Here is a 25,067-nt window from a genome sequence, read left to right as displayed (position 1 = left end):
CACACACACACACACACACACACACACACACACACACACACACACACACACACACACACACACACACACACACACAGAGAGAAACAAAAGGGCCGGAGAAACGAGGGCTGTCCAAGAGTGTGATGGTCTGTGGAGTTCCCTTTGTTCTTTTTGAAGAGTTTTCTCAGAAACTCAAATGATGAGAGTTTTTAAAAGTTCAGCATGTAAATCAGAGCATGAAATTGAGCAGCAACGTCCAAGGCTACCTCATAGGTCATAAAGTGGTCATAAGAAAAAAAATGTATTTCAAATTACTTTTTGCTTTTAATGATTGTGCAATAAAATATGTAGATTCTTGCCTCTTCTTTAATGTGTTCAATTGATAAAATTAGTGGCATTATCATGGTTTACTGTTTATTATGTCATCATAGAAGGGTTTCATGAGCCGCATCGTGAGTTTTATATGATGAATTGTATTGTTAGCCTGATTTACAAGGCATGATTATCAGTATCCAGCAGAAAGAAAATTGGACACAAAATTTAATGTTTGCTAAAACTGGATTTAAAAACGGACTCAACATGAATCAAAAATGTGTGTTTTGTGCACATCTGGCTTCAAATACATACCTTCTGCTGCCAGTAGATTTGCTAATTAACAACAAATACTGTACATTTGCCATGAATACAAAATGACAAGTTCAGACCCGTGTCTGAACTTGATGGCTTCCCTCACGTCTCTTTCAAACCACATGTTTTCTCTTTCTTCAAATGAGTGGCCAGAGTTTACTTTGCAATGTTACAGTTACCTGGAATCTAAAAACCATTAGTAGAACATGTATAATCTTTGTTGGAAGTCTCTTCATGTCATTCTTTTTAACACAGTTTCGCCTAACCACTGAGATGTGCCTGAAAAAACCTCTAAAGAAGGGCTGCCCAGGACACATTCTGACCAGATACACAAATCACCTCAATGACTTCTTTTCTTGCAGAGGAGCAATGGCTCCATTCTCAGATAATGGAGCTCCTCACCAGCTTCCTACAGAGGAAGATAAGTCTTTCTTGTTGCAAGCATTTTCTTCTTTCACTCACAATCCATTTTTTATTACCATAAGTGAAGGTTGAAACATAGACGTACTGGTAAACTGATGGCTTTACCCTTTGGTCAACCTCGGCACCAATCTGTATATCCACCTCCTGCTCCAACCTGCCTCCATCTGTGAAGAAAACAACATAGACACTCCCCCTTTTGGTGCAGAGGGACATTCTGGCAGGAAGGGAACAATCCATGTTTTTTCCAGTTGAGAACCATGGCCTCATACTGGAAGCAGTGGGCTCTCCAGCCACTTCACACTCAGCTGTCAACTACTCCAATGCACGGCAAACATTACAACACAAAGAAGCCAACAGAACTACATCACATACGCCAAACTTTAGAGCAGCTTTACTTGGGAAAATACCAGAACCATTAAGCTAATAATATGAACATGGTGTCTACATTATAAAATTATTTTGGAGTTCAAATTTAATGTACTGTCAGGCAGTATATACAGGCATGACTGCTTGTTTGAACACAATTAAACTGTTACCCAACAGCTTCCCAGGTTAGTGGTGGGAACTCTCTGTGTGTGTGTGTGTGTGTGTGTGTGTGTGTGTGTGTGTGTGTGTGTGTGCGTGCGCGTGCGTGTGCGTGTGTATGTGTGTGTGTGCGCGCGCGCGCGTGTGTGTGTGTGTTTGTATGTAGGCCTGAACTAAAGACCTGACGGTTGATGGAATTATTCACCATTGCAGCATAGCTTCCAGGCATGAGTGCGTGAGCACGTGCAGCCATGAATGTCAAAGATCTTTTATCCAGACTCACTGCTCCCAGTGTCACCCACAATCCGTGCACACATGCATATCCTGACTGATAAACACCAGCAAAAACGAATGTCAGGATGTCACATTGAGTGACAGCAGCGAGCATGACAATCCCTTCTGACAGGCTTAGCTGGTATCACCGCACAGCAAGTGGCGTTTGAGCACATGTCCACAGACAAACAGACCAGTGCAGAAATGAAGCATTAGACTACAGTATGGAACATTAATCTTTGCAGAAAGTGTTTATATCTTACACTGATTTCAGTAATTTAATTTACTGCTAATGAATGTAGAAACCAGGAGAGAAACAACACTTATTTAGTTCTATTTTTTATTTTTTATTTTTTTCAGATCATAAGTGCTTCACTACAAGATACCTGGACATCTCTTCTTTCTTTAAGACTTTTCACCTCCCACACAAAAGGCTTTTTTTTAATTCTAAGCATGGCTGGAAGTAAAAGGCTTCTGAAATGTAGTCAGAACAAACAGGGCCATTAAGGTCACTAATGGGGCAATTTGGACATGTGTGTCACTTTGGGTTGTTTTTGCTTGACAATTCAAACATGGCCCTTAACATACTATGTGAGATGGTTTGTTCACATGTTCCAAGGTGTGAATTGCTGAAAAAAACACCTGGGGAGTCAATGCTGCAGAGCAGGTGTTAGAAAAACGAAATCTGAGACCACCTGATCTGTTTAGTGTTATTTTTCATGTTTAACATGGATGGCTTCCCTCACTTCTCTTTCAAACTACATGTTTTCTCTTTCTTCAAATGAGTGGCCATGAAATGCTGATTCTTGACTCAATTATTTGTTTTTCTGTGATGTGCCATCCATTTATGTGACTGTTTAGTTTCTTCAGCGCAGAGGTTTGAGCATTCCTCACTGCGCTGGATTGCATAAACCACACCAGTGTGTATCAGTTTAGTTGTTGTTTTTTTTTTCCTTGGGATGAACAAATCTCTCTCTGTGAGTGTGGTTCGGTTTAAAATGCACCAGAATATCATAGAAAATTGCCTGCTTAGTTCCTTGGATACTATAGCCACATGTGCAATGACAATGTTGATGGGATAATTATAGCATAATGTGAGCAGTGTCAATAACTTTTGCTTTGAATATAGATAAAATTTAAACATACCTATACCTCTAATTTTCCACCTCAAGTTGTTCTGCAACCTGAAGAAGAAAAGAGCTCAGACCCTTTGTCAGGTGGTGGGTACCAGAGACTAAGCTGTGCATGCAACTGAGTTAACGATCTAGTTGATGAAACCAAATGTGACACATCAGCTCCTGCTTTTCTTGTTACAGAGAAAACCTACATCCACATTACAAAGACTATGTTATGGTCGTGGAATTAGCCCTTGCCTGCCACCTGGACCAGATTATGGATTTCCTAAACTTTGCTTCTCACAGGTATTGGGGCCTAAGCCTGACTAAGCCCCATGAGTCAAGGCTTGACCATCTGGAACTCGCTGATGAACTCCACACCAAGTTTGTCTCCAGGAGAGTGAGTCACACTAATGAACTGGTCCGAGACTAAATATTCCCCAGGATCAAAGAGATGCTCAAAACATATTGGGCGTGAAAAAGTGTGGAATTTACAAATAGGTATTAGTAATATTAGTAGTCTTTTTTATTTTTTTATTTTTTTTATATATATCTCTTCAATGTTTATTAAAGTGTTTGGATTGAGTTTCATTTGATTGCCTCTTTAATGTGGTGCAGATTTTAAGAACATGAATAATTGCTCTACCTGGGCTTTCAGGCAGTGGAGTGCTGGGTTTATTTTTTTCTCAAGCACTTGATCTTATAAAGGAAAAAAAAAATAAGATCCCTATCAATCCAGTCCACCCAAAATTACCACCATAACTTAATATGAGAAATTATCACCATAGCCAAGAATTTCCATGTCCTGGAAGCAGGTAATATTGAGAGTTGATGCATGTTTAATTTGGGAGAAATTTTGATTAATATTCATTATGAAACATTTTTTTCTTCTGAAGCATGTTCATGTTCTAGTACTAAAAACAAGTGCAAATTGCAGGTAGACTGTTCCATCTGCTGTGGAAATTGTACTTCCTGCTCAAATCAAAGACAATGCTGCAGATGGTTCATTTTAATGACACTACTGCTTAAGAAAGAATCAATATTAAGCACTAATAAAACACTTATGAACACGTAGATTTAACAGCTAGGTGGATTCAACATGTGTGTATAGGGAAGAGCTGTGACATCTATGGTGCACTGCTCTACCACTCAACCTTTTTCAGATTTCTCAAAGCAACACATTAAACCCCAATTTAATGAAAATCAAGAGCATAAGAGCAACAAAATCATTGGTATCTGTCTGAATGAAGAACTAGTTCTTAGGAGTCCAGCAAACCGCAGTAAGAGCCAATATACACAAGCGTAGAAAACACTGAACAGTGTTCAACAAGCAGTTACCAAAGTTACTCCACAAATTCATCACTGACTCATCCAGGAGGTGCTCTGAAAATTGAAAAGTTTCCATAAAGCAACAACAGATAAAAATCTGATGACGGCATAACCTTTTACTATTCCCTCCTTGTATTGCTTTGCATCACATCACCATGCGTCCTATTTTCCTCGGTCTATTTAACGTTATGCTGCAGTGTGTGTCCTATGTAAGCATCTGTACAAAACCAAACTGATGCATGCCTATTCCTCCTGCCTACACAATAAAGCCTTTTATGATTAGAAGGAGCACTGTGATTATTTTTCCTCCCCAAATTGCCTAGCTTCTCTGCAAATTCACCTCACTGACTCTCCATCCCCATCATTTAGGGAGCACTAATGTGTTAAACGCGAAGAAAAAGACAGGATGTCTTGCCATTTTCTGCTTCCCCACTGTTTCCCACATTGCTGTAGTGGCTAAATTAGATAAAGCCAAACACAGGGATTGTCTGTCTAAGGCCAGATGTGATATTTGTTTTCCACAGTGCGGCATCAGGTAGAAGGGAAGAAAAAAATAAATGGAAAATCCAAACAGCTCCCTCATTGGGTTGGGGACTGATTTTGATTTGCTGATGGAGGCCAGTTAATCATTTGATCCTGTTAGAACAAGTGAAGTGTTTGTGTGTTTGTGTGCGATTCTGCCGGGAGAGTTAACAACCGCTGTAAACAGGCCAGAGCTCTGTGTCTTGATTTGTGTGCAGGCCATGCTGTGTGTGTGTATTTGTCCTCGCTCAGGCTTTTCTTTTTTTTTTTTCCCCCTCCTATAAAAGCAATTTGCCCCATGCTCAGGCTAGGCAATGAGCAGATGCTACCATTGTAAATGATGATGCGAGAGGCCATAATAAAGAGTTGATAAACACAGAATTACTGCTGGGCTGTGGGCCATGAGGAGGGGAGGAGGGGAGCGAAGAAGACATAGAAAGTATGAAGAAAGAAGTGCCGCACACACAAACACATCTGTCAGACTTCCTTTAAGCGCATATCTGCAAACTAGGCCCATTCTAGGTTATGATAACATAAAAGAGATCCTGTTTCATGTGTTGCTTTGAGTATTTTTGCTAGGTGATTTGATCAAAGATAACCAGACTTTATGCTGGGAAATGCTTAAAGTTGGCTCAAATTAAATATGTAAAATCCTTCTGCTGTTAAACGTTACTACAATGAGGACATTTTATTTAGCTTTAACGGCTTGTTATGTTGGCTTTTTGTGACACAAAGAGTCCAACCTATAGCAAAGAGCAGTTCGAACTTTGTTTGGGACATGTTTTATCTGATGTTTAAAATTAATTCAGCTGAATGGTCAGACAATGGAAGATGTACAACTTGATTTGTAGAAACTTTAAGTTTGCGGTGAGAATGCCACAGCTGACTCTGCGGTGAAATTAAGCCAATGGTTAGTTGCTGATGATGCTAAGGGGCTTTTTGGTGGTTTGGAAGGAATCTGCAATTGTACAATTCAAGCTGAAAATCTAAAACATTTCTAGTATTTGAACCTACCCCCGATAATTCTACTGCAGATCACCTTTTAAAAATACAATTTTGAGATTTTAAATATTTGTCCTATTAATGAGAACATAAAATAGGACGATTTTCAGTGATTTCCTTGTTATTAGAGTCACTTTAGGATTAGAACAATATATAGTCTTGCCAAAGCTGGACTGGATTATTCTACCATGATAACAAGCTCATAAAAATACATTATAATCTATGTTGCATACAATAAAAATGTTGGATTTTCAGTTTCCCTAATTTTTTTTGTTAAAATATTGCTTACTTAGAAATCCTTCCCTATTTCTGATGATAGATGTGTGATTTGTTTACAGAATATTAACATTTAGAAAATGAGAGGAAAATGAGCTTCCCTTCTTGTTTTCATAGAAGTTGTCACACTAATGATAATCAGATAGTCAAATTAACATCAGCTGATTAAGTTCACCTGGCTGCCACTTACCCTCTATTTCTGTTGCACAAAAAGCTTTTTCCATTTTTGTTTAATCTTTGGTTAATTTAAAAAAAATGATGTGATTTTAGATATGAATCTAAAATCCTGAAACAAAATGTTCATAGTGCAATGAAACTCATTGTGATGCAACATATATCTGGAGAAAAAGAAGCCTGCTGAACAATGTGTATGTTATGGTTGACTCTATTGTGTTTAGTCTGAAACCTTTTTAGCCATGTTACACAGCTCTGCTGAGCAAAGAGGAGATGGATGGAAAGGCAGACAAAAGGTGGGAGTACAGATGGCATAAAACAAAAGCAAAGAGAAAAAGAAAACAATGGTTCCAGCAATTTACGAGGTTGGACAGAGAACATCCCACTGCAAATGAGAAAATGGATGCCTTTCATCAGCTGACGCTCTGAAGGAGAAGAAAGTGATGAGACTCGCAGTATATTACATATAAAGTGTTTGTTTGCAACAAGCCTTTTCATATAGCAAAACATATTATGGGGTTGGGGAGTGTTTACATCTGTGCTGCACCAAACTCTTCCGGATTTGTCAGTACTATTGCAGATTAAGGGAAAATGTCTGAAACTGTAGTATTGTTCTGAGTTTTGCACATTCTATGTGTCTAATTTCTGTACTGGATTAACAGACCACATTGTGCAAAGTATACCCACATGTAAACATACCAATCCAGTCCATTTCAACGTTGTCCTCAGTTAAGATAGACACAAAGTGCATAAGTGATCAAAGAAAAAAAAAATCTTCATCACATGGCTGATTTATCTCCTCTACATGACACAAAGCTTTACAGAAGCCAAGTAACGAGGCCTTCATTTAAATTTGGTGACTTTGGACAGGAATGCATCAAAAAGTTGGAGGACCTTGGTTCTGAAAGTCCCCTGTTTGTCTTTGCATGTTTTTGGTTTTAAAGTGTGGCCCTCACAAAAAACTCCCATTTATCTTGCATGGAGTAGCTTTGCTCTGACAATAACGTGCATGAGCTTTAATAATCTTTTGGCAATAACACCCAGGAAAATAAGTGGTAAATGAAATCTGTCCAACAGAATTCTTGGTCACTTCAATAATATTGTGGGCAGTGTTCAAAGAAATTGCAGACTCTGCAAGTCTGTTAAGGAGCGTTACAGATTAATGGACTATACAAAAGCAACCAGTATCAGAAGTTTAATCTCCTCACAGTCTTCATATACTGCTTATTCAAAAATACTGCAGTCTGAACATCGAACTCTCATGTATTTGGACAAGAAAATTAACCAATGTAGGTAAGGTTCAATCCTGAAGTTTATTGATGAATGTTAGTGTTCGGAATTGTGATGGTTTAATGTTGAGAATAGTGTATTTACACTTTATTAGGAGCATTCCAATTATAAGGAAAAATCATTTTAGCAAGTACTATTTGGTTGATCTTCAGGTGAGTGCGGATGTGGAGTGCGCCACAAGGGGGCAGTGTACTGTGTTCCGCCAGGCGGGGGGAATCTTTTTGTTGCAGCTTCCGTTCGCACTATGAAGCGAAGCTGGATCAAACCGTAACAAGCCGCTTCACATCTCACCATTCCTCCTGTTAACAGAGGTAATATTGCATAAAATGAATACAAAATCACACATAGTAGGGCTGTATATGATTTCAGTGCTTTATAGCCAACTTATGCGTGATTTTATTCATGTTAAACGAGGTTGGTAGAACGGTTAGGCTGTTCTCGTTACGAAGCAGAGACGAGGCTGTGTAATGGCGGCGCTCCAACCTCACTTTACCTCTGATACTAGTAGCGTAGAGGCCCGGACTCTGTTGTAACGTTCAGATATCACTGTTTTGATAGTAAAATGGTTCTAGTAGTACTAGAAATAGTCTCATTTGTACATTCAATATGGTTTGTTATTGCTTTGGTAAAATATAAAAAGGATTTATTAGCAGACCAAGCTGAGGGAGTTGGGAATATTATTTTGGTTACTCATTTACTTTATTTAGTTACTTAAGTAACTAAATAAAGTTACTTTATTTAGTTACTTAAGTAACTAAATAAAGCACTATTTTCTGGTAATATGTGTTTGTTAAAGCTAACCTAATTCTACATATAGAATTAGGTTAGATTATTTATTAAAAGGATAACTACAAAGAGAATAGAAAGTTATTCTACATATAAAAACATGATTGTGTTGTATAATATGCAAATGGACAGAAATGTGAATTGAAATGTATTTTTGAATACAAATTTGAAATGAAAAACTGCATCAAACCAGAACATGCTGCTTCCCATCTCATAATTTCTCCTGTTTATTCAGGACCATTCTTCTGCTGCTGGTCTCCCTCTCCTAGACCGGACCTGTAACATACATACCTAAATGGCAGGAAGGTAAACATTCATTTTCAAATGACAAGTTTGAGCCAATCACCTAACCTCCGATGAAGCAGTTCAGAATGAAGTTGATACTGTGCTGTGGTTGACCACAAAAGACAGCACAGATGTGCTGAAAAAGCATGTAACCTATAGATGACATATTTAGTACATGCTGCACATTAACACACAGAGGCAGGAAGAGGGATGGACACACAATTATGGACAAACATGAGCAAGCTGCCATGCGAAGCTTGTGTTTGTTGCTTTGTTTACCAGATGACTAGTCAAGAAACCGTACACACGCACTGTTCCTTCCTGCAATGAATCTGTGCAACAATGTGTGAGAATGCTGCAGATTTCTAAAAATGAGTTCTAAATTGGGACCTATCTGTTTAAGGGTCTCAAGAAGAGGCCCTGTAGCGAGCCTTTTAATGAAAGATCAGAGCAGACCATTCTGAGTGGGCAAACAAACGTGCAGGCATGGACGCATGTGCCATAAACTACCCCCTTCCAATAATCCCTCTCACTTCTAATGGTGGCCATTTGCCATTCATTAGGATCAAAATGTTGTTTTCTGCCAGGACAAATTGCAAAGCTATTCCATTCACAGCTTGAGGAAAGTCTGAGACTCTGCTGGGTTTCTTTGGCTTGTTTAAGTGCCCAAACACGGCTGGCTAATGTGGCTAACAAGCCCTGAATTGTGTAGTGTAGTAAAACGGCAGGGAGAAGAAAACTGTAGGGAAGCAAGAAGGAGATTTGTTTTTTTTTTTTGTTTGTTTTTTTTTTTATGTTTCCTGTGTAAATATTTCAGTGAGGGAATTCAAGATCTTTTTAGAACTGTTGTTAGGGAGTTCATATGCTTTTAAGAGCCATGTTCAGGGTTCAAGCACAAACAAAGATACTCATCACCTAAGAAACCAATATATCTTAAAGTATTCCGAATCCTTAAGCATATGTAAGCATAGGATACAATATTAAGGCTTGTCGATGTCTTGTTTACTATATAGTTATGTTTTCTTATGTTTGTTGTCCTTTTTATAATATTGGCAAGCTTTAATTGTAAGATTTAGATGGACTTTGGCTGCAAATAGCTGTTTGACCAAATTCTCTAGCGTGAATAAAATCTGGAAACCATCAGTGATTCACCGGTCTTATCCCATTAGCAGTTTACCTTAATCAGCATGGTTTTAAGTGCCACGCTAATTTTGAGCTTACAATACGTGTATAGAATGACATGGAACAAGCAAACAACTATGATGGTTGCAAAAATGTTGTTGCAAATGTTTGAATTTATTTGGGATTTTATCAAATCTACACAGAGCCTAAATTATATAGACAGGTTTACATTTTGTGAATTAAGTTACTGAATAAAATTAAGGTTTTGAATAATATTCCAATTTATTGAATATGACTGAATATTAGCAGTCTTTCCTCATTGTAAAGGTAAGTGGTTTTATTTTCCAGTCTACCCGGGGTACGGGCTAAAAGTTAATCAGATGTTTGTCTGAGTAACATAAAAACACAAATAGCTAATAGCTGCAGAGCAATTTGCATGGTAAACAAAACCATGAAAAGCGCTCCCTAGACAACAAAAATACAGAGTTGCTTTACATTATTTCTAGCATTTAAAAAAATAGGGACACAGATGCAATTTACAGCTGAACTGCTTCCCAGAAGCGATAACATCTAAGGCAACAAGTGTAGTTTGTCTTTGTGGGTGTGATATTACAACATTATCAGCATTTCTGTGGTTTGAATGTCGTGCAGGTGTATGAGGAGGAGGTAATTAACACTGACATCTCCTGAGCCAGGTCTAATCAGTGCTCTCTTCTCCTCATATGCTATATTCATCTCCACTCTTTATCCCTCTTATCATAGTGATTATCACTTCATAACTGTCTTTATTTACTTCATCTTGCCTATCCACCTATTCTCTGAAACGATATGAGTAGAAATAGATAACAGGGAAACTGAAGCCGGTGATGTTTCAACTCCAGATGTCTTGCTTTCAAGTACAGTTTTTCCTTCCTTAGAGAGAAGATAAAACAGAGGACTGGTCAATCACTTTTCAAAATGTTCCTATAAATGGAACAATTAATTAGCAGGGGAAAAAGTATGTATTTAACAGCATGAAGTATATATTTTGGTCAATATTCACTATGCATTCAAAATATGAAAGTACATCTGTCACATTTGGGTTCATGCTGGTGGAATGAAAAATACCATCACTGTCATTTAGGCGACGATGCATATGTGTTTGTATTACTTAAACTAGTATTTAGAACAGAAGACTTTTACATATATGACAAAGCATCGGAGACCGTCACAAGGTTTTAAAGTTTTTTTAGTGTCGCACTTAGTGTTTACCATTTCATAGCCTGTTTTTGTGGTGTTGGGTTATTTGAATATAGAAGTTCTGCCCTGTTTTGTTTTTATGTTTAAGTGATACATAAATCATGTGCACGACCTCAACAACATTTTGCCACAACTAAGTTTATAAAATAAATTTAGGTATTCACAGTTTGCTTCTGTTACAACATGCAGTCTGATACTTTTTGCCAAACATTAAATTCAAATGTGAGCTTTGGCCACCTACTTGATGTGAATTGGGAGCTCTGTGTTGGTTTTGAGTGTAATGTGTCCACTTGAATTCTGCTGTGACTTGCATATAAAAGTTTCTGGACTCCACATTCGCAAGCCCTGGAGAATTTACTGTTGTTTTAGTTTGAAATATACACTAGGAGTATTGAGAGACCTGTAAGTTAACTACTATCTCCATTACTTTTCAACTTTAGTTCCTATGAATTAATGTCGCCTTGCTTTGCTTTCTCTTTGTCAGGTTAACATGACAACCCGAGCAATTTTTTTTTCAACCGTCTCAGCTCATAAATATTAAAAGTATTCAGAGTTTTTCCAAAGCGTGTGCAAGTGAGAATTACTCATTGACCAGCAGAAGGCAGGGTTGTATAATCTTTGATCTCTTACACCCCCATTGCACCCCAATGCCCTTTCTGCACACACATAGACATACACGCCGAAATAGATAACAGTCAAAACCACAAGTCTTCTAAATCTATATGTATATTTACAAAATAATTGCAGAGTTAAAAGTAAGAGTAAACAAAGTGCCATATTTGTGAGTGCACTTCTGCTAGAGAAAGAGGGACATAATTTTCTCGAGGAAAGCTATCATGTTATCGTCTAAAAGGTTTGAGTGAAAAGGGAAGTTTTCTCACAGGCACAAGTCTGCTTTTTAACAGACCTCAGAAACACACACATGGACATGTAATAAGGCCCTAGACACTGACAAGCAAGCATCCAGGTTCAAATGTGTTTACTGGCATTGGGCCCACATTGTTTATTCTTTGATAGAAAGCCAAGTGGAAATAGGTATAGAGGTTACAAAGGGAAACGGAAAGAAAAAAAAGGTTTAAAGGCAGAACAGTGCAAGAGATATTTATGTGTTAGTTTACTCATTTTTAGGAAAAAAAAAATCATCAGAATCAAACAAATATTTGTTGAGGCTACACCAAAGGTTGAAGAAAGGAGACAAGAGTCAAATGTATTTTTGGTGGTGTAGAAGACAAGATAACCTGAACAAAAGAAAAGATAAGTAAACCTAAGATTATATCTAACAATTAGAGACATGTTTCAACCTTTTCCAAACTCCCTTGCCTCCTTTAGGCATTGTTATAAGTGCATGAAACACTTTGCAATAAATATTTCTATTCATATTCCATTATGCATCTGCTTGTAAAATTTATATGTTTTTGTATTCTATCCTACCCCTCGTCCTTTTTGGTGAGCACTACTCCCACTGTGTGAAAATCTACAAAATGGGGACATAACCGGCACAGTAATCTATTACGATTGCCCTGGCGACCCCTGTGCAGTATAGAAGTGTTGTTCATTCAACACATTCTCCTTTTGTGCCAGAGATCCTGCTTCTTTGTTAAGTCATTATTAAGCTAGTTTGAAGAATTCATTGCATCTGAGGAGAAACACTCGCATGTTACAGATTGGGTCTGAGGAACCTGCAGCCTGCAACTACAATGCCAAGTTTTCTACTCTATTTTATTATATTTATGGTGAGTTAGGGGAATGCGTCATTGTTTTATCACATAAAAAACTGATTGAAATTCAGTTCAATTCAACGTACTTGTTTCTTGCTGTAAACTGTCCGTCTGAAGAGATCACACTGAGGGTGAAGCAAGCTTGATTCAGTGAGATTGATTGAATCAACTACGAGGTGAAGGAGGGACTGCAGGGAATGATCAGATACGTTAGAAGTGGGAGAGCAGAAACATGAGTTTGTTCCCACAATTTAAAAAAAATGGAGAACTGCTCCACTCGCTCCATTGTTCAGACACTTATTTCAAGGGAATCTCCACTTCTTCTAAAATTAATATTGACAATATAGAGATAAAAAAAAATCACATTCACTTGCTTGCACTGAGAAACCGAAGTCATTAGAGCTGCTTTATAAACTGTCTAAAGTCAAATGGTGACAGTGTATTTAGTTCTGAAATGATGTCATCTTTTTGCAGGTAACTCATCCATCTTGACCAAGCAAGATTAAATTTGAACTACTCAAAGCCATCCTCAATTTATTTTCAATCTCCTGGAAGCCTTTAACTTCCCTCTGTTTGAAACCCTCAGTCATTTGATCATGACACGAGACGGAGACCATCCTACATTAATATAAGGAATTCTTTAGAGTGATTGAGTATTCAAAGCATAAAACAAAGTCATAAGACCAGATATAATATTTATTTGATATGGAAATGCTTGCAGATATGCATTGCAAGGTATAAATTATTCATGTTGTTTTTTGATTTTTGTTTTTTTTTTGTCTACAATATATATATATACTATGTATTCTCTTCTTCCGACAGAACCATCTTTTGAAATAAGAAAAGAAGAGGTTAAAGAAAGACGGGTCAGTTGTCGTTTCACGTCGACTACAAAGGATGAAAGAAGAAAAAAAATCTTCATCATGAGTACGAGTGACAGCAAGTGTGAAACACAACACATACACACACCTCCGTTTTTTTCTGTTTCTGTTTAGAAAAAAAATAAGGAAGCAGTCTGCATGGACAACACACACATACACACCATTATTGAAAAAACAAAAAACTGAGCTGTTAACTACCAGTTATCAGTTTCATTAACTTTAACACACGCTCTTTAATAAAAAGAACAGGAAGTGCACCACTACCATGCTCCCACAACACTGCAAGCACAGAAATGTATCAATATTCATGGCTTTGTAAAATTTATATAGATTTATTATAGACTAACTTATACCAAGCATTTATATCTGTTATACACTGCTCAAAAAAATAAAGGGAACACTCAAATAACACATCCTAGATCTGAATGAATGAAATATTCTCATTGAATACTTTGTTCTGTACAAAGTTGAATGTGTTGACAACAAAATCACACAAAAATCATGAATGGAAATCAAATTTATTAACCAATGGAGGCCTGGATTTGGAGCCACACACAAAATTAAAGTGAAATGTTCCCTTTATTTTTTTGAGCAGTATATTTGACGTTTATGGCATACACGTAAGGATAAACCCAAACTCAGTTGTTCAGAAAATTCTAACATTATAAAAGATTTTAACACGATAATTGGTATAGCTGTACAGTTGACATTGGCACTCCCAAGAAGTTGCGCAAGTTACAAAATAAATTTACAAAAGAAGCTGACTGTGTGTGGTATAAAGAAACAATAGTATAAAATGGAAAGTTGAGTGAAAGGAAAAAAAAATCATAGAAATGATGTGTAGAATCAGAAATGACTTCAGCCTTGAATGCGTAGAACAAACCCTGCAGCCATGCTTTCTGCACTCAAAAGATTTACTCTGAGACCTCGTTTTAAAAAGTGCCGGTATCAGAGACTCTGATCACTGGAGATGAGCGACTGGATTGTAATACAATTATGGTTTCACTGAAAATGGGGCATTAATACCAGTGTTTCAGCAGCTGACATTCAGTTTGTTAGAACTACCAGTTCACATTTTATTTGCAAATACTCAGATACTCACATACACTGCAAAAAGACAAAAAAAAAAAAAAAAAAAACTTTTTGCATGGTTGTCAGTCTTGTGTCAGTCTCTGTGTTGCCCTGCGGTGAACTGGCAACCTGTCCAGGGCGTGCCACGCCTCTCGCCATGGTGATGGACAACAGCCCCTGGCAACCCTGCAAGGAAAAGAGTCCAAGATAATGGATGGATGTATGGAAATCTAAATATTTCTTGTTCTAGTTAGGATTACCGAAATGTTCGTAGTAACTACATTTCAGAAAAAAATAATTGTGAAAATGCTGGAGAGAAAAGGTTTGTTAATTTCTTTCAAGTCAGCGGTTTACCCAAAGACTGAGTGCTATGCCTTTAAACAATTTGGTTAAATGGAGACACACATGTGGATGTATTTTACCCTAAACACAAATCCTCTCTGTGTGATATCATGGAAAAATCAACAGAAATCAGCCAAGATCTCACAAAGAGAGTGATGGACCTCCACAAATCTGGTTCATGCTTAGATTCAATTTCTGAATTTCTGAAAATGCAACACTCATATATTCAAACAATTACATTTAAGTATTAACATGTTGGGAATGTTCAGCCATCATGCTGTTCAGGAGGGAGGTGGACTCTATTTCCCATAAATTAATGTGTTTTGGTGCAAACTGAAGTTGTAAATCCCAGAACAAAAGGAAAGGATGCTGTTTAAAGCTGGCAAGAAAGTGTCACTACCCACAGTGAAGAGAGTTTGTCATGCTAATCAACAAACAGAAGGATATGTTATGAACAATGACATCAATTTTCTGGAATGTTTTGGAATTGTAGTCTCTGTAGTTTTTAGATATGTTCAGTCTACGTTAGCGGCGCTTCCAATTAATGAATTATTATTCATAGTCATCTTGTTCAGCTTGGCATTTCTCTCTTCGCAGTGGAGGATGGTGGTGTAGAGCACACAATTTGGAGCAAGATTCATAGCGTCAAACTGTTGCATTACATACATCACAGCCAAACGGTAGCAGTTGGGTAAAGTTTAAAACTTCAACAGAGTCAACGCATTTAAAGGACAGTTTTACCAAATAATAAATGTTGGTGAATTTATGGATTATTTTTCTTTTTGCCAGAAGAATACGGTTCGCATAAATAAAACAGAAAATGGAAGAATTAGTGGCAGTGCTTGCCAGGTCCCAAATACCCGTGGCAGAGGGATGGTGAAACCACTGGATTTTTTTCTCTTTAGAAGCTGGTAAATAAATTGGGCTTTATTTACAGGAGCCTGCCTCAGTATCTCTCCATGTCTCTTTTTTTGTGCATCTGTCAGTATATATTAGTCAGTTTTGCCCACACGTCGGTGTTTTCGCTGCATTGTAAATTGTCAGAAAAAGCAGCAGTTTTCTGCATAAATGCATCATGTTGTATCGTGCTGTGGTTTACTAGCCGAGGTTAGAGTGGGGTTACATGTGTGGGGGGTTGTTTTGACTGGCCGGCATCTTTTGTTCTTCTCTTTTTTAAAATGTATTCACAGTATTTATTTATTGTTTGTGTTACACTTCAGATGCTCGGCTGCCGTGCTGGTGTTATCATGTCCCACTGGGAAATGTTTTCACCATCAGTCACTGTGCGTGGTAAATCTCTCCGTGTGTGTACTTGTATCTAGGTGCTTGTTTGTGTGCTTTTCTTTGTGCGTACCAGAATGTGTGTATGTGTACCAACAGCACAGTAATCTGTAGGCGGGACATCATTCTTAATGCAGCCTGTGTCATCAGTTCCCGTGACAACAAGGGGAATGATGTGGCCGATACATATGAAACAGGGTTTCATGCATAAACATGCAGGCTGCAGGAAGAGGAGGGCGAGGGCAGCAGGAGAGCCAGGTTATAAGGAAGATGTGCGTATGTGTGTGTGTGTCCACATGCTTCCTTACCTGGACCTCTCTAGTCCTGTTTATTATTTATGAGACCTCCCTCAGAGCACTGTCACCAGCCCCTCCCCTTTACACATAAGTTTGTATGTGTACGTGTGTGATGGATGGTGACGGCGACTTCGGATGATAGATCAAGATTAAGATCAAACACGGCTCAACGTCACACTCCGTCAAGTTTGGAATTATTTATTTATCTTTCTTTTACATTTATTTTTGATGCACATGCCTACACAAGCAACTTCTCACATTTTAAAAATCGTACCAACTTTTATCCAAGTTGTGATGGATATAAATCGCTCCGCCAGCGTAAAGGAATAATAAGATATTTCTTTATCAGCACAAACACCAGAATAAAATCGGTTTACCTGGGCTTGGAAGTACAGAAACTGTACCTAGGAATAATTTGTGAACCATGTTATCAGAGGTGGCATAGGTACTTGGAAAAAAATTGTGGGTGCAAAGTGACAAAGTAAAAAAGAAATTTTTCAAGTGCATCAAATACTTTTGCCAGGTATAATAAACTCACTTCGAATTAAAAGCTGGAACTGGCCCTACGCCTCCAAGAAATTTACAGGTAGGATAAAAACTAAGTTTGTATTTTCACAGAGAACACACATAAACAGAGGAGAGAGCAGGGGTCATGAGCTCAGCTATGGCCTCCTCTCTTCACACGCAACACTCCAAAGGGAGATGTTTTCAATTCACTCATTATAGAAGGGTCGCTCCAGGTCAAGTTCAATGCCAGAGAAAAAAGAGTGGCTACACTGAGGGAAGTGCCACCCACTCATGGGCAGAAACGCTCATGGACACGCTTGATGGTGCAGCGAGCATTGCATGAACTGAACCGCAGTCGCCATGGCTGGGGATTTTGGGTTAATACAGCTAAATTAGTTATGCAGTGGATAAGGATAGATGGAGGGAATTAGAGGACCAAAGTTGGTGATCTCATTAATATGTTTCACCATCTCCATTCTGAGTGTACACTGGTACATTTTTCCATTTATCTTCATTCATGAGTAATTGTCTTTACCTGGTCTTTTCCTCTGAAAATTAAGAATAATTATTTCTTAATTTTCTCAAAAATTAAGAAATAAAAAAAAAACAAATTGCAATTCTTGCAGTATTTAATGACTTAAAAGTGGAATTGCAGGAGATATGAGGAGACTGAAACTGGAATAATTAATCTACAATCTTTCAGGCTTCCTGCACAACAATGAAGAATCTACAAACAATGGTACAATTGTAAAATGTTTTTGTCTTGCTAACTTTACAGTTATAGTCAAATATTATATAACAGTCACACTGATAATCAATAGTAATTATAGAATTTTCAGTCCGTGGTTATATAAAAAAATCCTCCTTATAAGACGGGCATTTGTGATGTAAAAACAATATTAATCGTTTTAATATTTTTTTCAGCCTTCAACTGAACACCTAACACATTTGTTTGACAGTAAAATAAAAATATGAAATATGAAAGCTCAAAAAAATTGGTTGCATAAAGTGTTCAAATTACCTTTTGATTCAGTTCATGCTTCTCATTTTCTTCGATAGAACTCGTAACAGCATCCAACATTTTGAAATAGCTTTTATTTTTTGCCACTGTGCTTTGCAGAAGTGCTTCAAATCTATCAGATTATGGAGATATTGCTTATCCACAGCTCTCTTCAAATAGCTCTGATTCTGAATCATATAGTTTAAAAAAATTCTCTAAAGCGTCATTCTGGTATTAGACAAATAGAGCTATTTTAGGTCATCAATTCGGACACAGTCAGATTATACAAAACGTTTCATGTGTCTTCTTACATAGTGCATTTAGATACCTGGTTTCATGTGCATAACACTCAGTTTTATTTATACGCATCTCCTGACTGATACCTTTGTACAATAAGATCAGTTTTATTCTTTGTGTCACTGTAGTAAATTGACTTGAGTTACAAGATGTAAATGAGCAAATGTCAAGACAAACTTAATATGGTTGCTGAGCTTTGTTTCACTGAGATCTATTGTATGCTTTTTATTTATACACTATCTTAAAATAGGCATGAGACCTTTTCCAGCATGTGGCACAGCTGAATCTGATTCATTAGAATGATCAAGTGTTTTGACCTCAAACTGGAGCTTCACCCCAAAAAATCTGCTTTGAAGCAAAAGGACAATCCTGTCCTTGAGTGTAACTCTGACTTTTAATCGTGAAGCCACATTTTAGAATTTTTATGAAGATTGCAAAAAAGAAGAGCACCATCTTGATTTTACAACAAAATCCCAGATTAAAGTTACAGTCTGTACTTTTTCTTATTTTTTCAACAAAGACTTGAAGTTCAATGACATCCAATGGTGATGTTACAGATTCAGTCTCTGGTCCATAACATGTTTCTCTTCTCAGTCCAGTCGTAAGAAGGTGTGTGCCATCTACTCACAAATGGTCAGGTTGAGTTAAGCTGTCATTGTAAACTGTGTCAGTTTCTCTCTACTCCAGCAAAGCATTGTTGATTTGAGTCTTCATTATGGTAACAAATTGAACTCCATATTTGTGGGAAGATTTTGGATTTCTACCAGCATACTTGGAAGGATGTTTGACGGAAATACTGGCAACAGCTGACAACTGGGAATCTTCATGAAAATACAAACTGGTTACAGTTAAATGGGATGGATACATGTGGTAGAAAGTAAAATGACTGCAGAATTGGAAAGTCAAAACAGTAAAACATGCAGGTTAACTCCAGGCCTGATAAGTGAGTCAGAATGTACTTTACTCGTCCTGTCTGTTTTTCCAAAATGGTTAATGCTTAATTTTTCTGCAAACGGTTGTACTGTCTTAGAGGAAGAAAGAGAAAGTGGAAAAAACAGGAGCAATTAAAATGTCTTTACTTTTAGCTTAATTATGAGCAAACCAATGAATCTCTTTGTCAGAGCGACTCTTTCTCACGGCTCGCCCCTTCTGCATAAAACAATAAAACCTCAGTTAAAATTTAATTTTCTCTTTTTTCAGATTAGATCCTGCTTTCTTTTTTGTCTTGTCTGAGTTGAGAAGTTAAATCTAATCAAAGACGAACAACGCTCTTCTCCACCCCCCCTCCACCCTACTTCCAAGCACCCTCTGCTTTCAGAGATTCCCTCACTCTGTAGCCATGGAAATGGGACTTTGGGGATGAAAGGAAATCATAATTTTGTGGCGGGATTAATTTTGAGACATGAGCGATGCCAAATGAAATCCCTGTCAAAACCTATGCTGATTCTTTTCATCGCTTGCAGATCCCTGAGAAATCTGTTCCCTGTTGCGTTTATGATTTGACAGTCCAGTCGTTTTGGACTTACTTCCCCCCTGATACCTCTGACATGTTGACATTAAGTGGTTGCAGAGACAGGCAGCACCTATATTTCAATCACCATTAGGCAGAGGATATTTGGTGTTGGTTTGAATGGAAAGAAGGGCAGATGACAAACGCATTCACAGATACAACACAAGGCGAACGGCTATAATTACATTAAAGGGCGAGCAGCAGCCATTTTCTAGGAGTGCACAGAGGTAAATATAGTCCACACCTGACCCTTGGATTGTCAAAAATGCGGACCAGATTGTTTACTTGTGTCCTTGTCAAATGTCCTCTGTCCATATTAGTCCTTTCAATCAGAAAAAGTTTTTTATTTTCTCATCACTTTTTACTTTGGCATAGTTGGGAAACCCCACTGCAAGAGTTCCTTCACATTGGCCCCAACATCTGCATGGCAGAAACACAGGTATATGGTGGATTTTAGGGAATTTTAGAGATGTAGCAATTTCAATGGTGAACGTGATGGACAGTTTTAAGACACTCCTCCTGGCTCTGATTGGTAAGGGTGAGCAAATTATACAGATTTTAGAGTTGTAGCTAGACTGGCTCAACATGAGTGTGACATTATTCCCACCTCCAAACTTTGGCTTCTGAGATAAATCCAACGCAGCATCACTTCAGCAGGAGAACCTTTTGAGTCTGAACCCCTGAGCCAAATTTCTCCTTTCCACTTCAAAAACAAACAAAAAAATCAAGGAGTGAAGAACTGCATATACACTGTTCTTCACTCAAAATAAAAGGGTGCTTGTATTTTGTGTAACGCATATTACACAAAACGTTTTAAACAATACAGCTTTTGCGCAATCTGCCATGATTTACATGTTCAGTGTTCCTGAAAATCTTTGGTACGCTTGCTACCTCTATCTCAGACCAAATTCACCAGGAGGCCAAATGGCCCACTGACTGTAAATTAAAATGTTAAAATGTTTTCCACAACTGTAAGGATGAAGATACTCAGTTGGACTGGCCAATCCTTTTTCTAATACAAAATGAGTTTAATGCGGAGCGCTTGGATAGAAAACTGCACTTCATACTTATGTTGTGCCTCTATGTTATAGGGAAGCATCTCTCTGATTATTTTACTTGATATAAAAAGAGTTATTGTGATGCATGTAGTCTCCCCTGAACACCTTAAATACTGTGATGATTCACCACTCAGTCATTTTAGATGTGAGCGTAGGATAGAAGTTTGTCAATGTGAACTTCAATTATTAGTTAATGCAAGTCGCAAAAGGAGATTTAATGGTGCTAGATTTTAGGTTCTATATGTTTTGTACATTATATTTGATCAGCAATTTTTCTTTATTACTTCCCTTTAAGAGTTGAGAATGTTGGCAACAATATTCCATTTGGTATGTATCCTTTTAGCAGCCTAAACATTATTGCAATCGCAAGATAAAAAAACACCCAAAATGTTAAAGCTACTTAATTGGCAGGACATGACAAAAGTCTTCTGTCCTTGTTATTGCATAAATTCAGACTACGTGTTTTTGACTTAATTGCATTTGCACAGAATCTTGAATATCACAAGATCAAAAAAATCTACATAAATGGAAATATACACAACAACAAAAAAAAAATTCAGATTAAGCTTCAAAGCTGAATCTACACCAATTTTGATAAATGAGTCAGTATGAGGTTGGTAAAATAGTTTTTCTATGTACTAGTTGGAAAGGCAATGACAAATATATGCAGTCAAAAATTCAGCGAATTGTTTTCTTTCTAAATGTCACAATTTCACTGAAATCTTTAGATACGCTCCTAAAGATAATGACAGTTGTTTTTATCCTCAGTATATATCATTGTATTTTATTGAAAATCAATCACTTATTTCCAAAAAAGACCAGTTTCAGCCCCTTACTTTATTTTAAAACATTATTGTTTTATTTAGCTTAATCAAATGCTTTTGAAGCATTTAATTGCTTAAAAAGCAAATGCTGTAACAACAGTTGAATATGAGTCTACTCTGCTTAGTTCAGATTTAAGTATTGCATACACACATAAACACCATTACTCTCATACCAATACAAAAAAAAAAAGACCCAAAAATCAGACCTGCATCAGCTGGGACTTTATGAATCTCATATCTTCTGGATATAGCCGCACATTGCACGGCTTAGTGCCTATCCACCTGAAATCCAACCAAACAAAGAAATATATTCCCCCAGCAGAACGCTCTCTTAGTAGAGGCTTTGCAGCCACCCGCTGAGCTCAGTTTAAGCAAGCAACCAGTGTAGGTGCATGCATTCAGTTTGAGGAAAGGGATCAAACAACTAGTTGAGGAAGTTATCTCTGTTAGAGCATTATGTGGTGTATTAGTGAAGAAACTGAATGCTGAATCCTTTCAGATTTTTCCCCATTTTTCTCCTGGGTGTCTGTATCCTGTCCAGCTGTGCGTTATAGCCCAAAGACATGTTTTTTTAGTAAGGATATACATTTTTTTGTGGAGAAGGAGAAGGAAGAGTTGTACGTCTGTGGGGAGTCAGAGAGGTTCAGCTGTTGGGGGGGGGGGGATGAGAATGAAGAATGACAAGTTAAGAAAGAGCTATAAGGTCACAGATCCCTTTAAGATGTGGATTATATGCAAGGTGCAAGCCCAGGTTTTTCTCAGATCTTCCTGCTGACATGGAACCTTCATGTATGCAACCTCTAACAAAACCGAAAACTAAACTTTTACCTGAAAGGGGAATATGGCTACCACAACTCAAGTTTGCAATTTCTACAAAAAACATTCAGAGTCTTTTTCTTTTTTTTTTTTTTTTTTTTACCTTTTCCTTGAAAAGTTATTTATATTAACATTTTCACATTTGGACATTTTTCTTTCTATGTGCTGGAGATTATGGCTCGAGCATGACCTGATCCAAAATTTGGGTGAGTCGGGCCACAATTATTGGCTTGATGGTCGGGTTCTGGCTTCTGTGGCATGTTTAATAAGCCTGCAATACATAAATCACAGAGAAACCCAAGGCAGAATGCACAATATAAAGTTGTGATGATCTACTTATCATAGTGTGATAAAGGGATAGATAGTTTAATCTGTAAGTAGGGTGCAGAAGTTAATCAGACTGTAGCAAGTCCAGCACACTGCATGTGCACGGCTTGCTCAGCTGGAGTAGCAGCGGAGACGGGATCCCATCAGTGCAGAACAGTTCACCTGTCCCTGCTGAAGAAAAGCATCCCTGTCTATTAATGCTGCAACCAGCAGGGTTCACCTTGACAATGATGTATTCAGAAATACCTGAAGTGTTATTTTTCCATTATAGACCTACATTACAAAAGTTTCAGCTTTAGTCTGAGCAAACTGAGGCATCTTCCTCTTCTTACATGTATCTCTTATTTTACTTTTGGCAAACTGTGCACTAAAATTCCGTTGTTTTTCTTTCAAAAACGGCTTTCTTTTCCCAATGTGCCATAAAAAACAGACTAATAGTTGACCTGGCAATTTATTCTCTTCCAGAATTAGCATATAGATTTTGACTGCTTCTTTGATAAATGCTCCTCTTGCCTGAGCTGTCAGCCTTGGTATGTTTGACTTACTCTTTCCATTTTTCAGAAGATGTTTTGTACTTTGTGAGAAGCTCGAACCTTGGAATTTTGTTTTATAGTCTAACCTGCTTGAAACCTTTCAAAATGTCCTGACCTGACTGCTGTGTACCTTGGTCTTTATGTTGCTGGGGTTTTTTTCCCCGCAAGATGTTCTCTAAGAAATCACAGAATAACTGTTTTTAATGATGTTACATTTCAATTAAATGAACAATTTACTAATGAGGTTATGAGGTGGATGAAAACAAATGCACACCAAAGGTTCCCATCACCTAACATTTGAATAAAATGTGTTGAACTTTGTGATGGTGATGTGAGAACCTCAGAATTGGAGGTTTTACCTTGCATGACAGTGTAGTCCTCCTCTGATGCATTTAAGCTTTGAGGTCAAGACAAGAGCACCAGCAGGAAAGCCACTGCCTTCTAGTTTATGTCCCTCATGCTGACACCAACACTGCATACAGATGACAGATACTCCATGTTTTCTGCAACACCCAAGTTTCCAACCGGACTTTTTTGTTCTGCGACTACACCCTGTCCATTGGTATACAGTTGGTAGGGTGAAAGGGGGCTGTCCCTTTGAAATGATAAGTAGTCTTTCTCCACGCAGGGACTGTCATTGAAGTCTTTGTTTGCCCGTCAGTGGCTCTGAGGTGTCTGAACTTGAGGGTCGGCGCAGAATAGAAATGACCATGTAACCTCGTTCTAGGTCACCTAATGAAGGAAGATGTATTCATATATTTTCCTGGTTGGATTAGTTCAGCATCATGCTTGTTGCCTTTGAAGCCCAAGGTTGCAGGATCATATTTGAAGTAGGTTTTCAATCATCCCTTAGCACTGAAGTATCTTTTGTGCTTAAAATCTGGGCTCCACAGGGCCGAAGTTCTGTTCGGTTTCTGGTTATCTGAATTTAGTCTTGGACTTTAGAGTCGAAGTTATCACAAAAAGAGGGAAAAAATAACTTAGAGGAATTTGCATATTTGTGAATAGTTGAGAGCATGCAGAATAAACCACAAATGACAAGAAAGTAAAATCTGAGACAGAAAACCTTCTTAAATTCTTCTCTTCTTTGTTGTCCATCCCTTGAGCTATTGAGGTTCGCCCAAACCTGTTGTGGCAAAGTTACCTTACACAACCCCCCTCCCATCCCCACTTTCCATCATCACCTGCATTAAACACTCTCACACAGCCCATCCCTGCTGACATACCACCCCCTACCACATTCTGGACCCATTTCCCTACGTTTCTGAGACTCATCTCAGCTGGACCTCCTGGTCAGATTCTCAGCAGGGACTCCTCGAGTCCATCAGAGAAATAATTCACACTCTGCCTCATTTGAGTTATTTACTCTATTACCACCCTGGCCGGCCCATTCCCCACCGCTACCCACTGAGACCTGGAACTCAGGCTGGATACCTGGGCTTCCAGCAGGACACTCAATGCCCTCCATCGGCCCCCCTCTACCACATTATGACGGGCGCTGCCACCTCAATCTGCAGCTGGCGCAGTATGTGGCCGGTTAGGAACAAGATGAGTGTGGAGATTGCTCAGCTAGCTTGAAGTAGAGAGGTGTGGAAAAGTACACTCGTCTGTGTTCATGTGTATGCATGTGCGTGTGTAT

General features: G+C 38.0%; 1 long non-coding RNA gene across 2 annotated transcripts in view; it reads left to right on the top strand.

Moving 5' to 3' along the window:
* Nucleotides 1-8,503: 8,503 nt before the first annotated feature.
* Nucleotides 8,504-25,067, top strand: part of LOC103137621 (uncharacterized) — an 85,873-nt gene continuing 69,309 nt past the window's right edge. For both annotated transcript variants that reach the window (XR_476169.2, XR_476168.2), the window contains exons 1-2: nucleotides 8,504-8,627; nucleotides 13,508-13,612. This is a non-coding gene — a long non-coding RNA (uncharacterized LOC103137621). The remainder of the gene's footprint in view (nucleotides 8,628-13,507; nucleotides 13,613-25,067) is intronic.

The sequence above is a fragment of the Poecilia formosa genome, unplaced genomic scaffold (assembly GCF_000485575.1).
Source record: "Poecilia formosa unplaced genomic scaffold, Poecilia_formosa-5.1.2 Scaffold42, whole genome shotgun sequence".
In the NCBI taxonomy this organism is placed as follows: Eukaryota; Metazoa; Chordata; class Actinopteri; order Cyprinodontiformes; family Poeciliidae; genus Poecilia; species Poecilia formosa.
The sequence above is the reverse complement of the archived record's forward strand: the minus strand, read 5'-3'. Positions and strand labels throughout refer to the sequence as shown.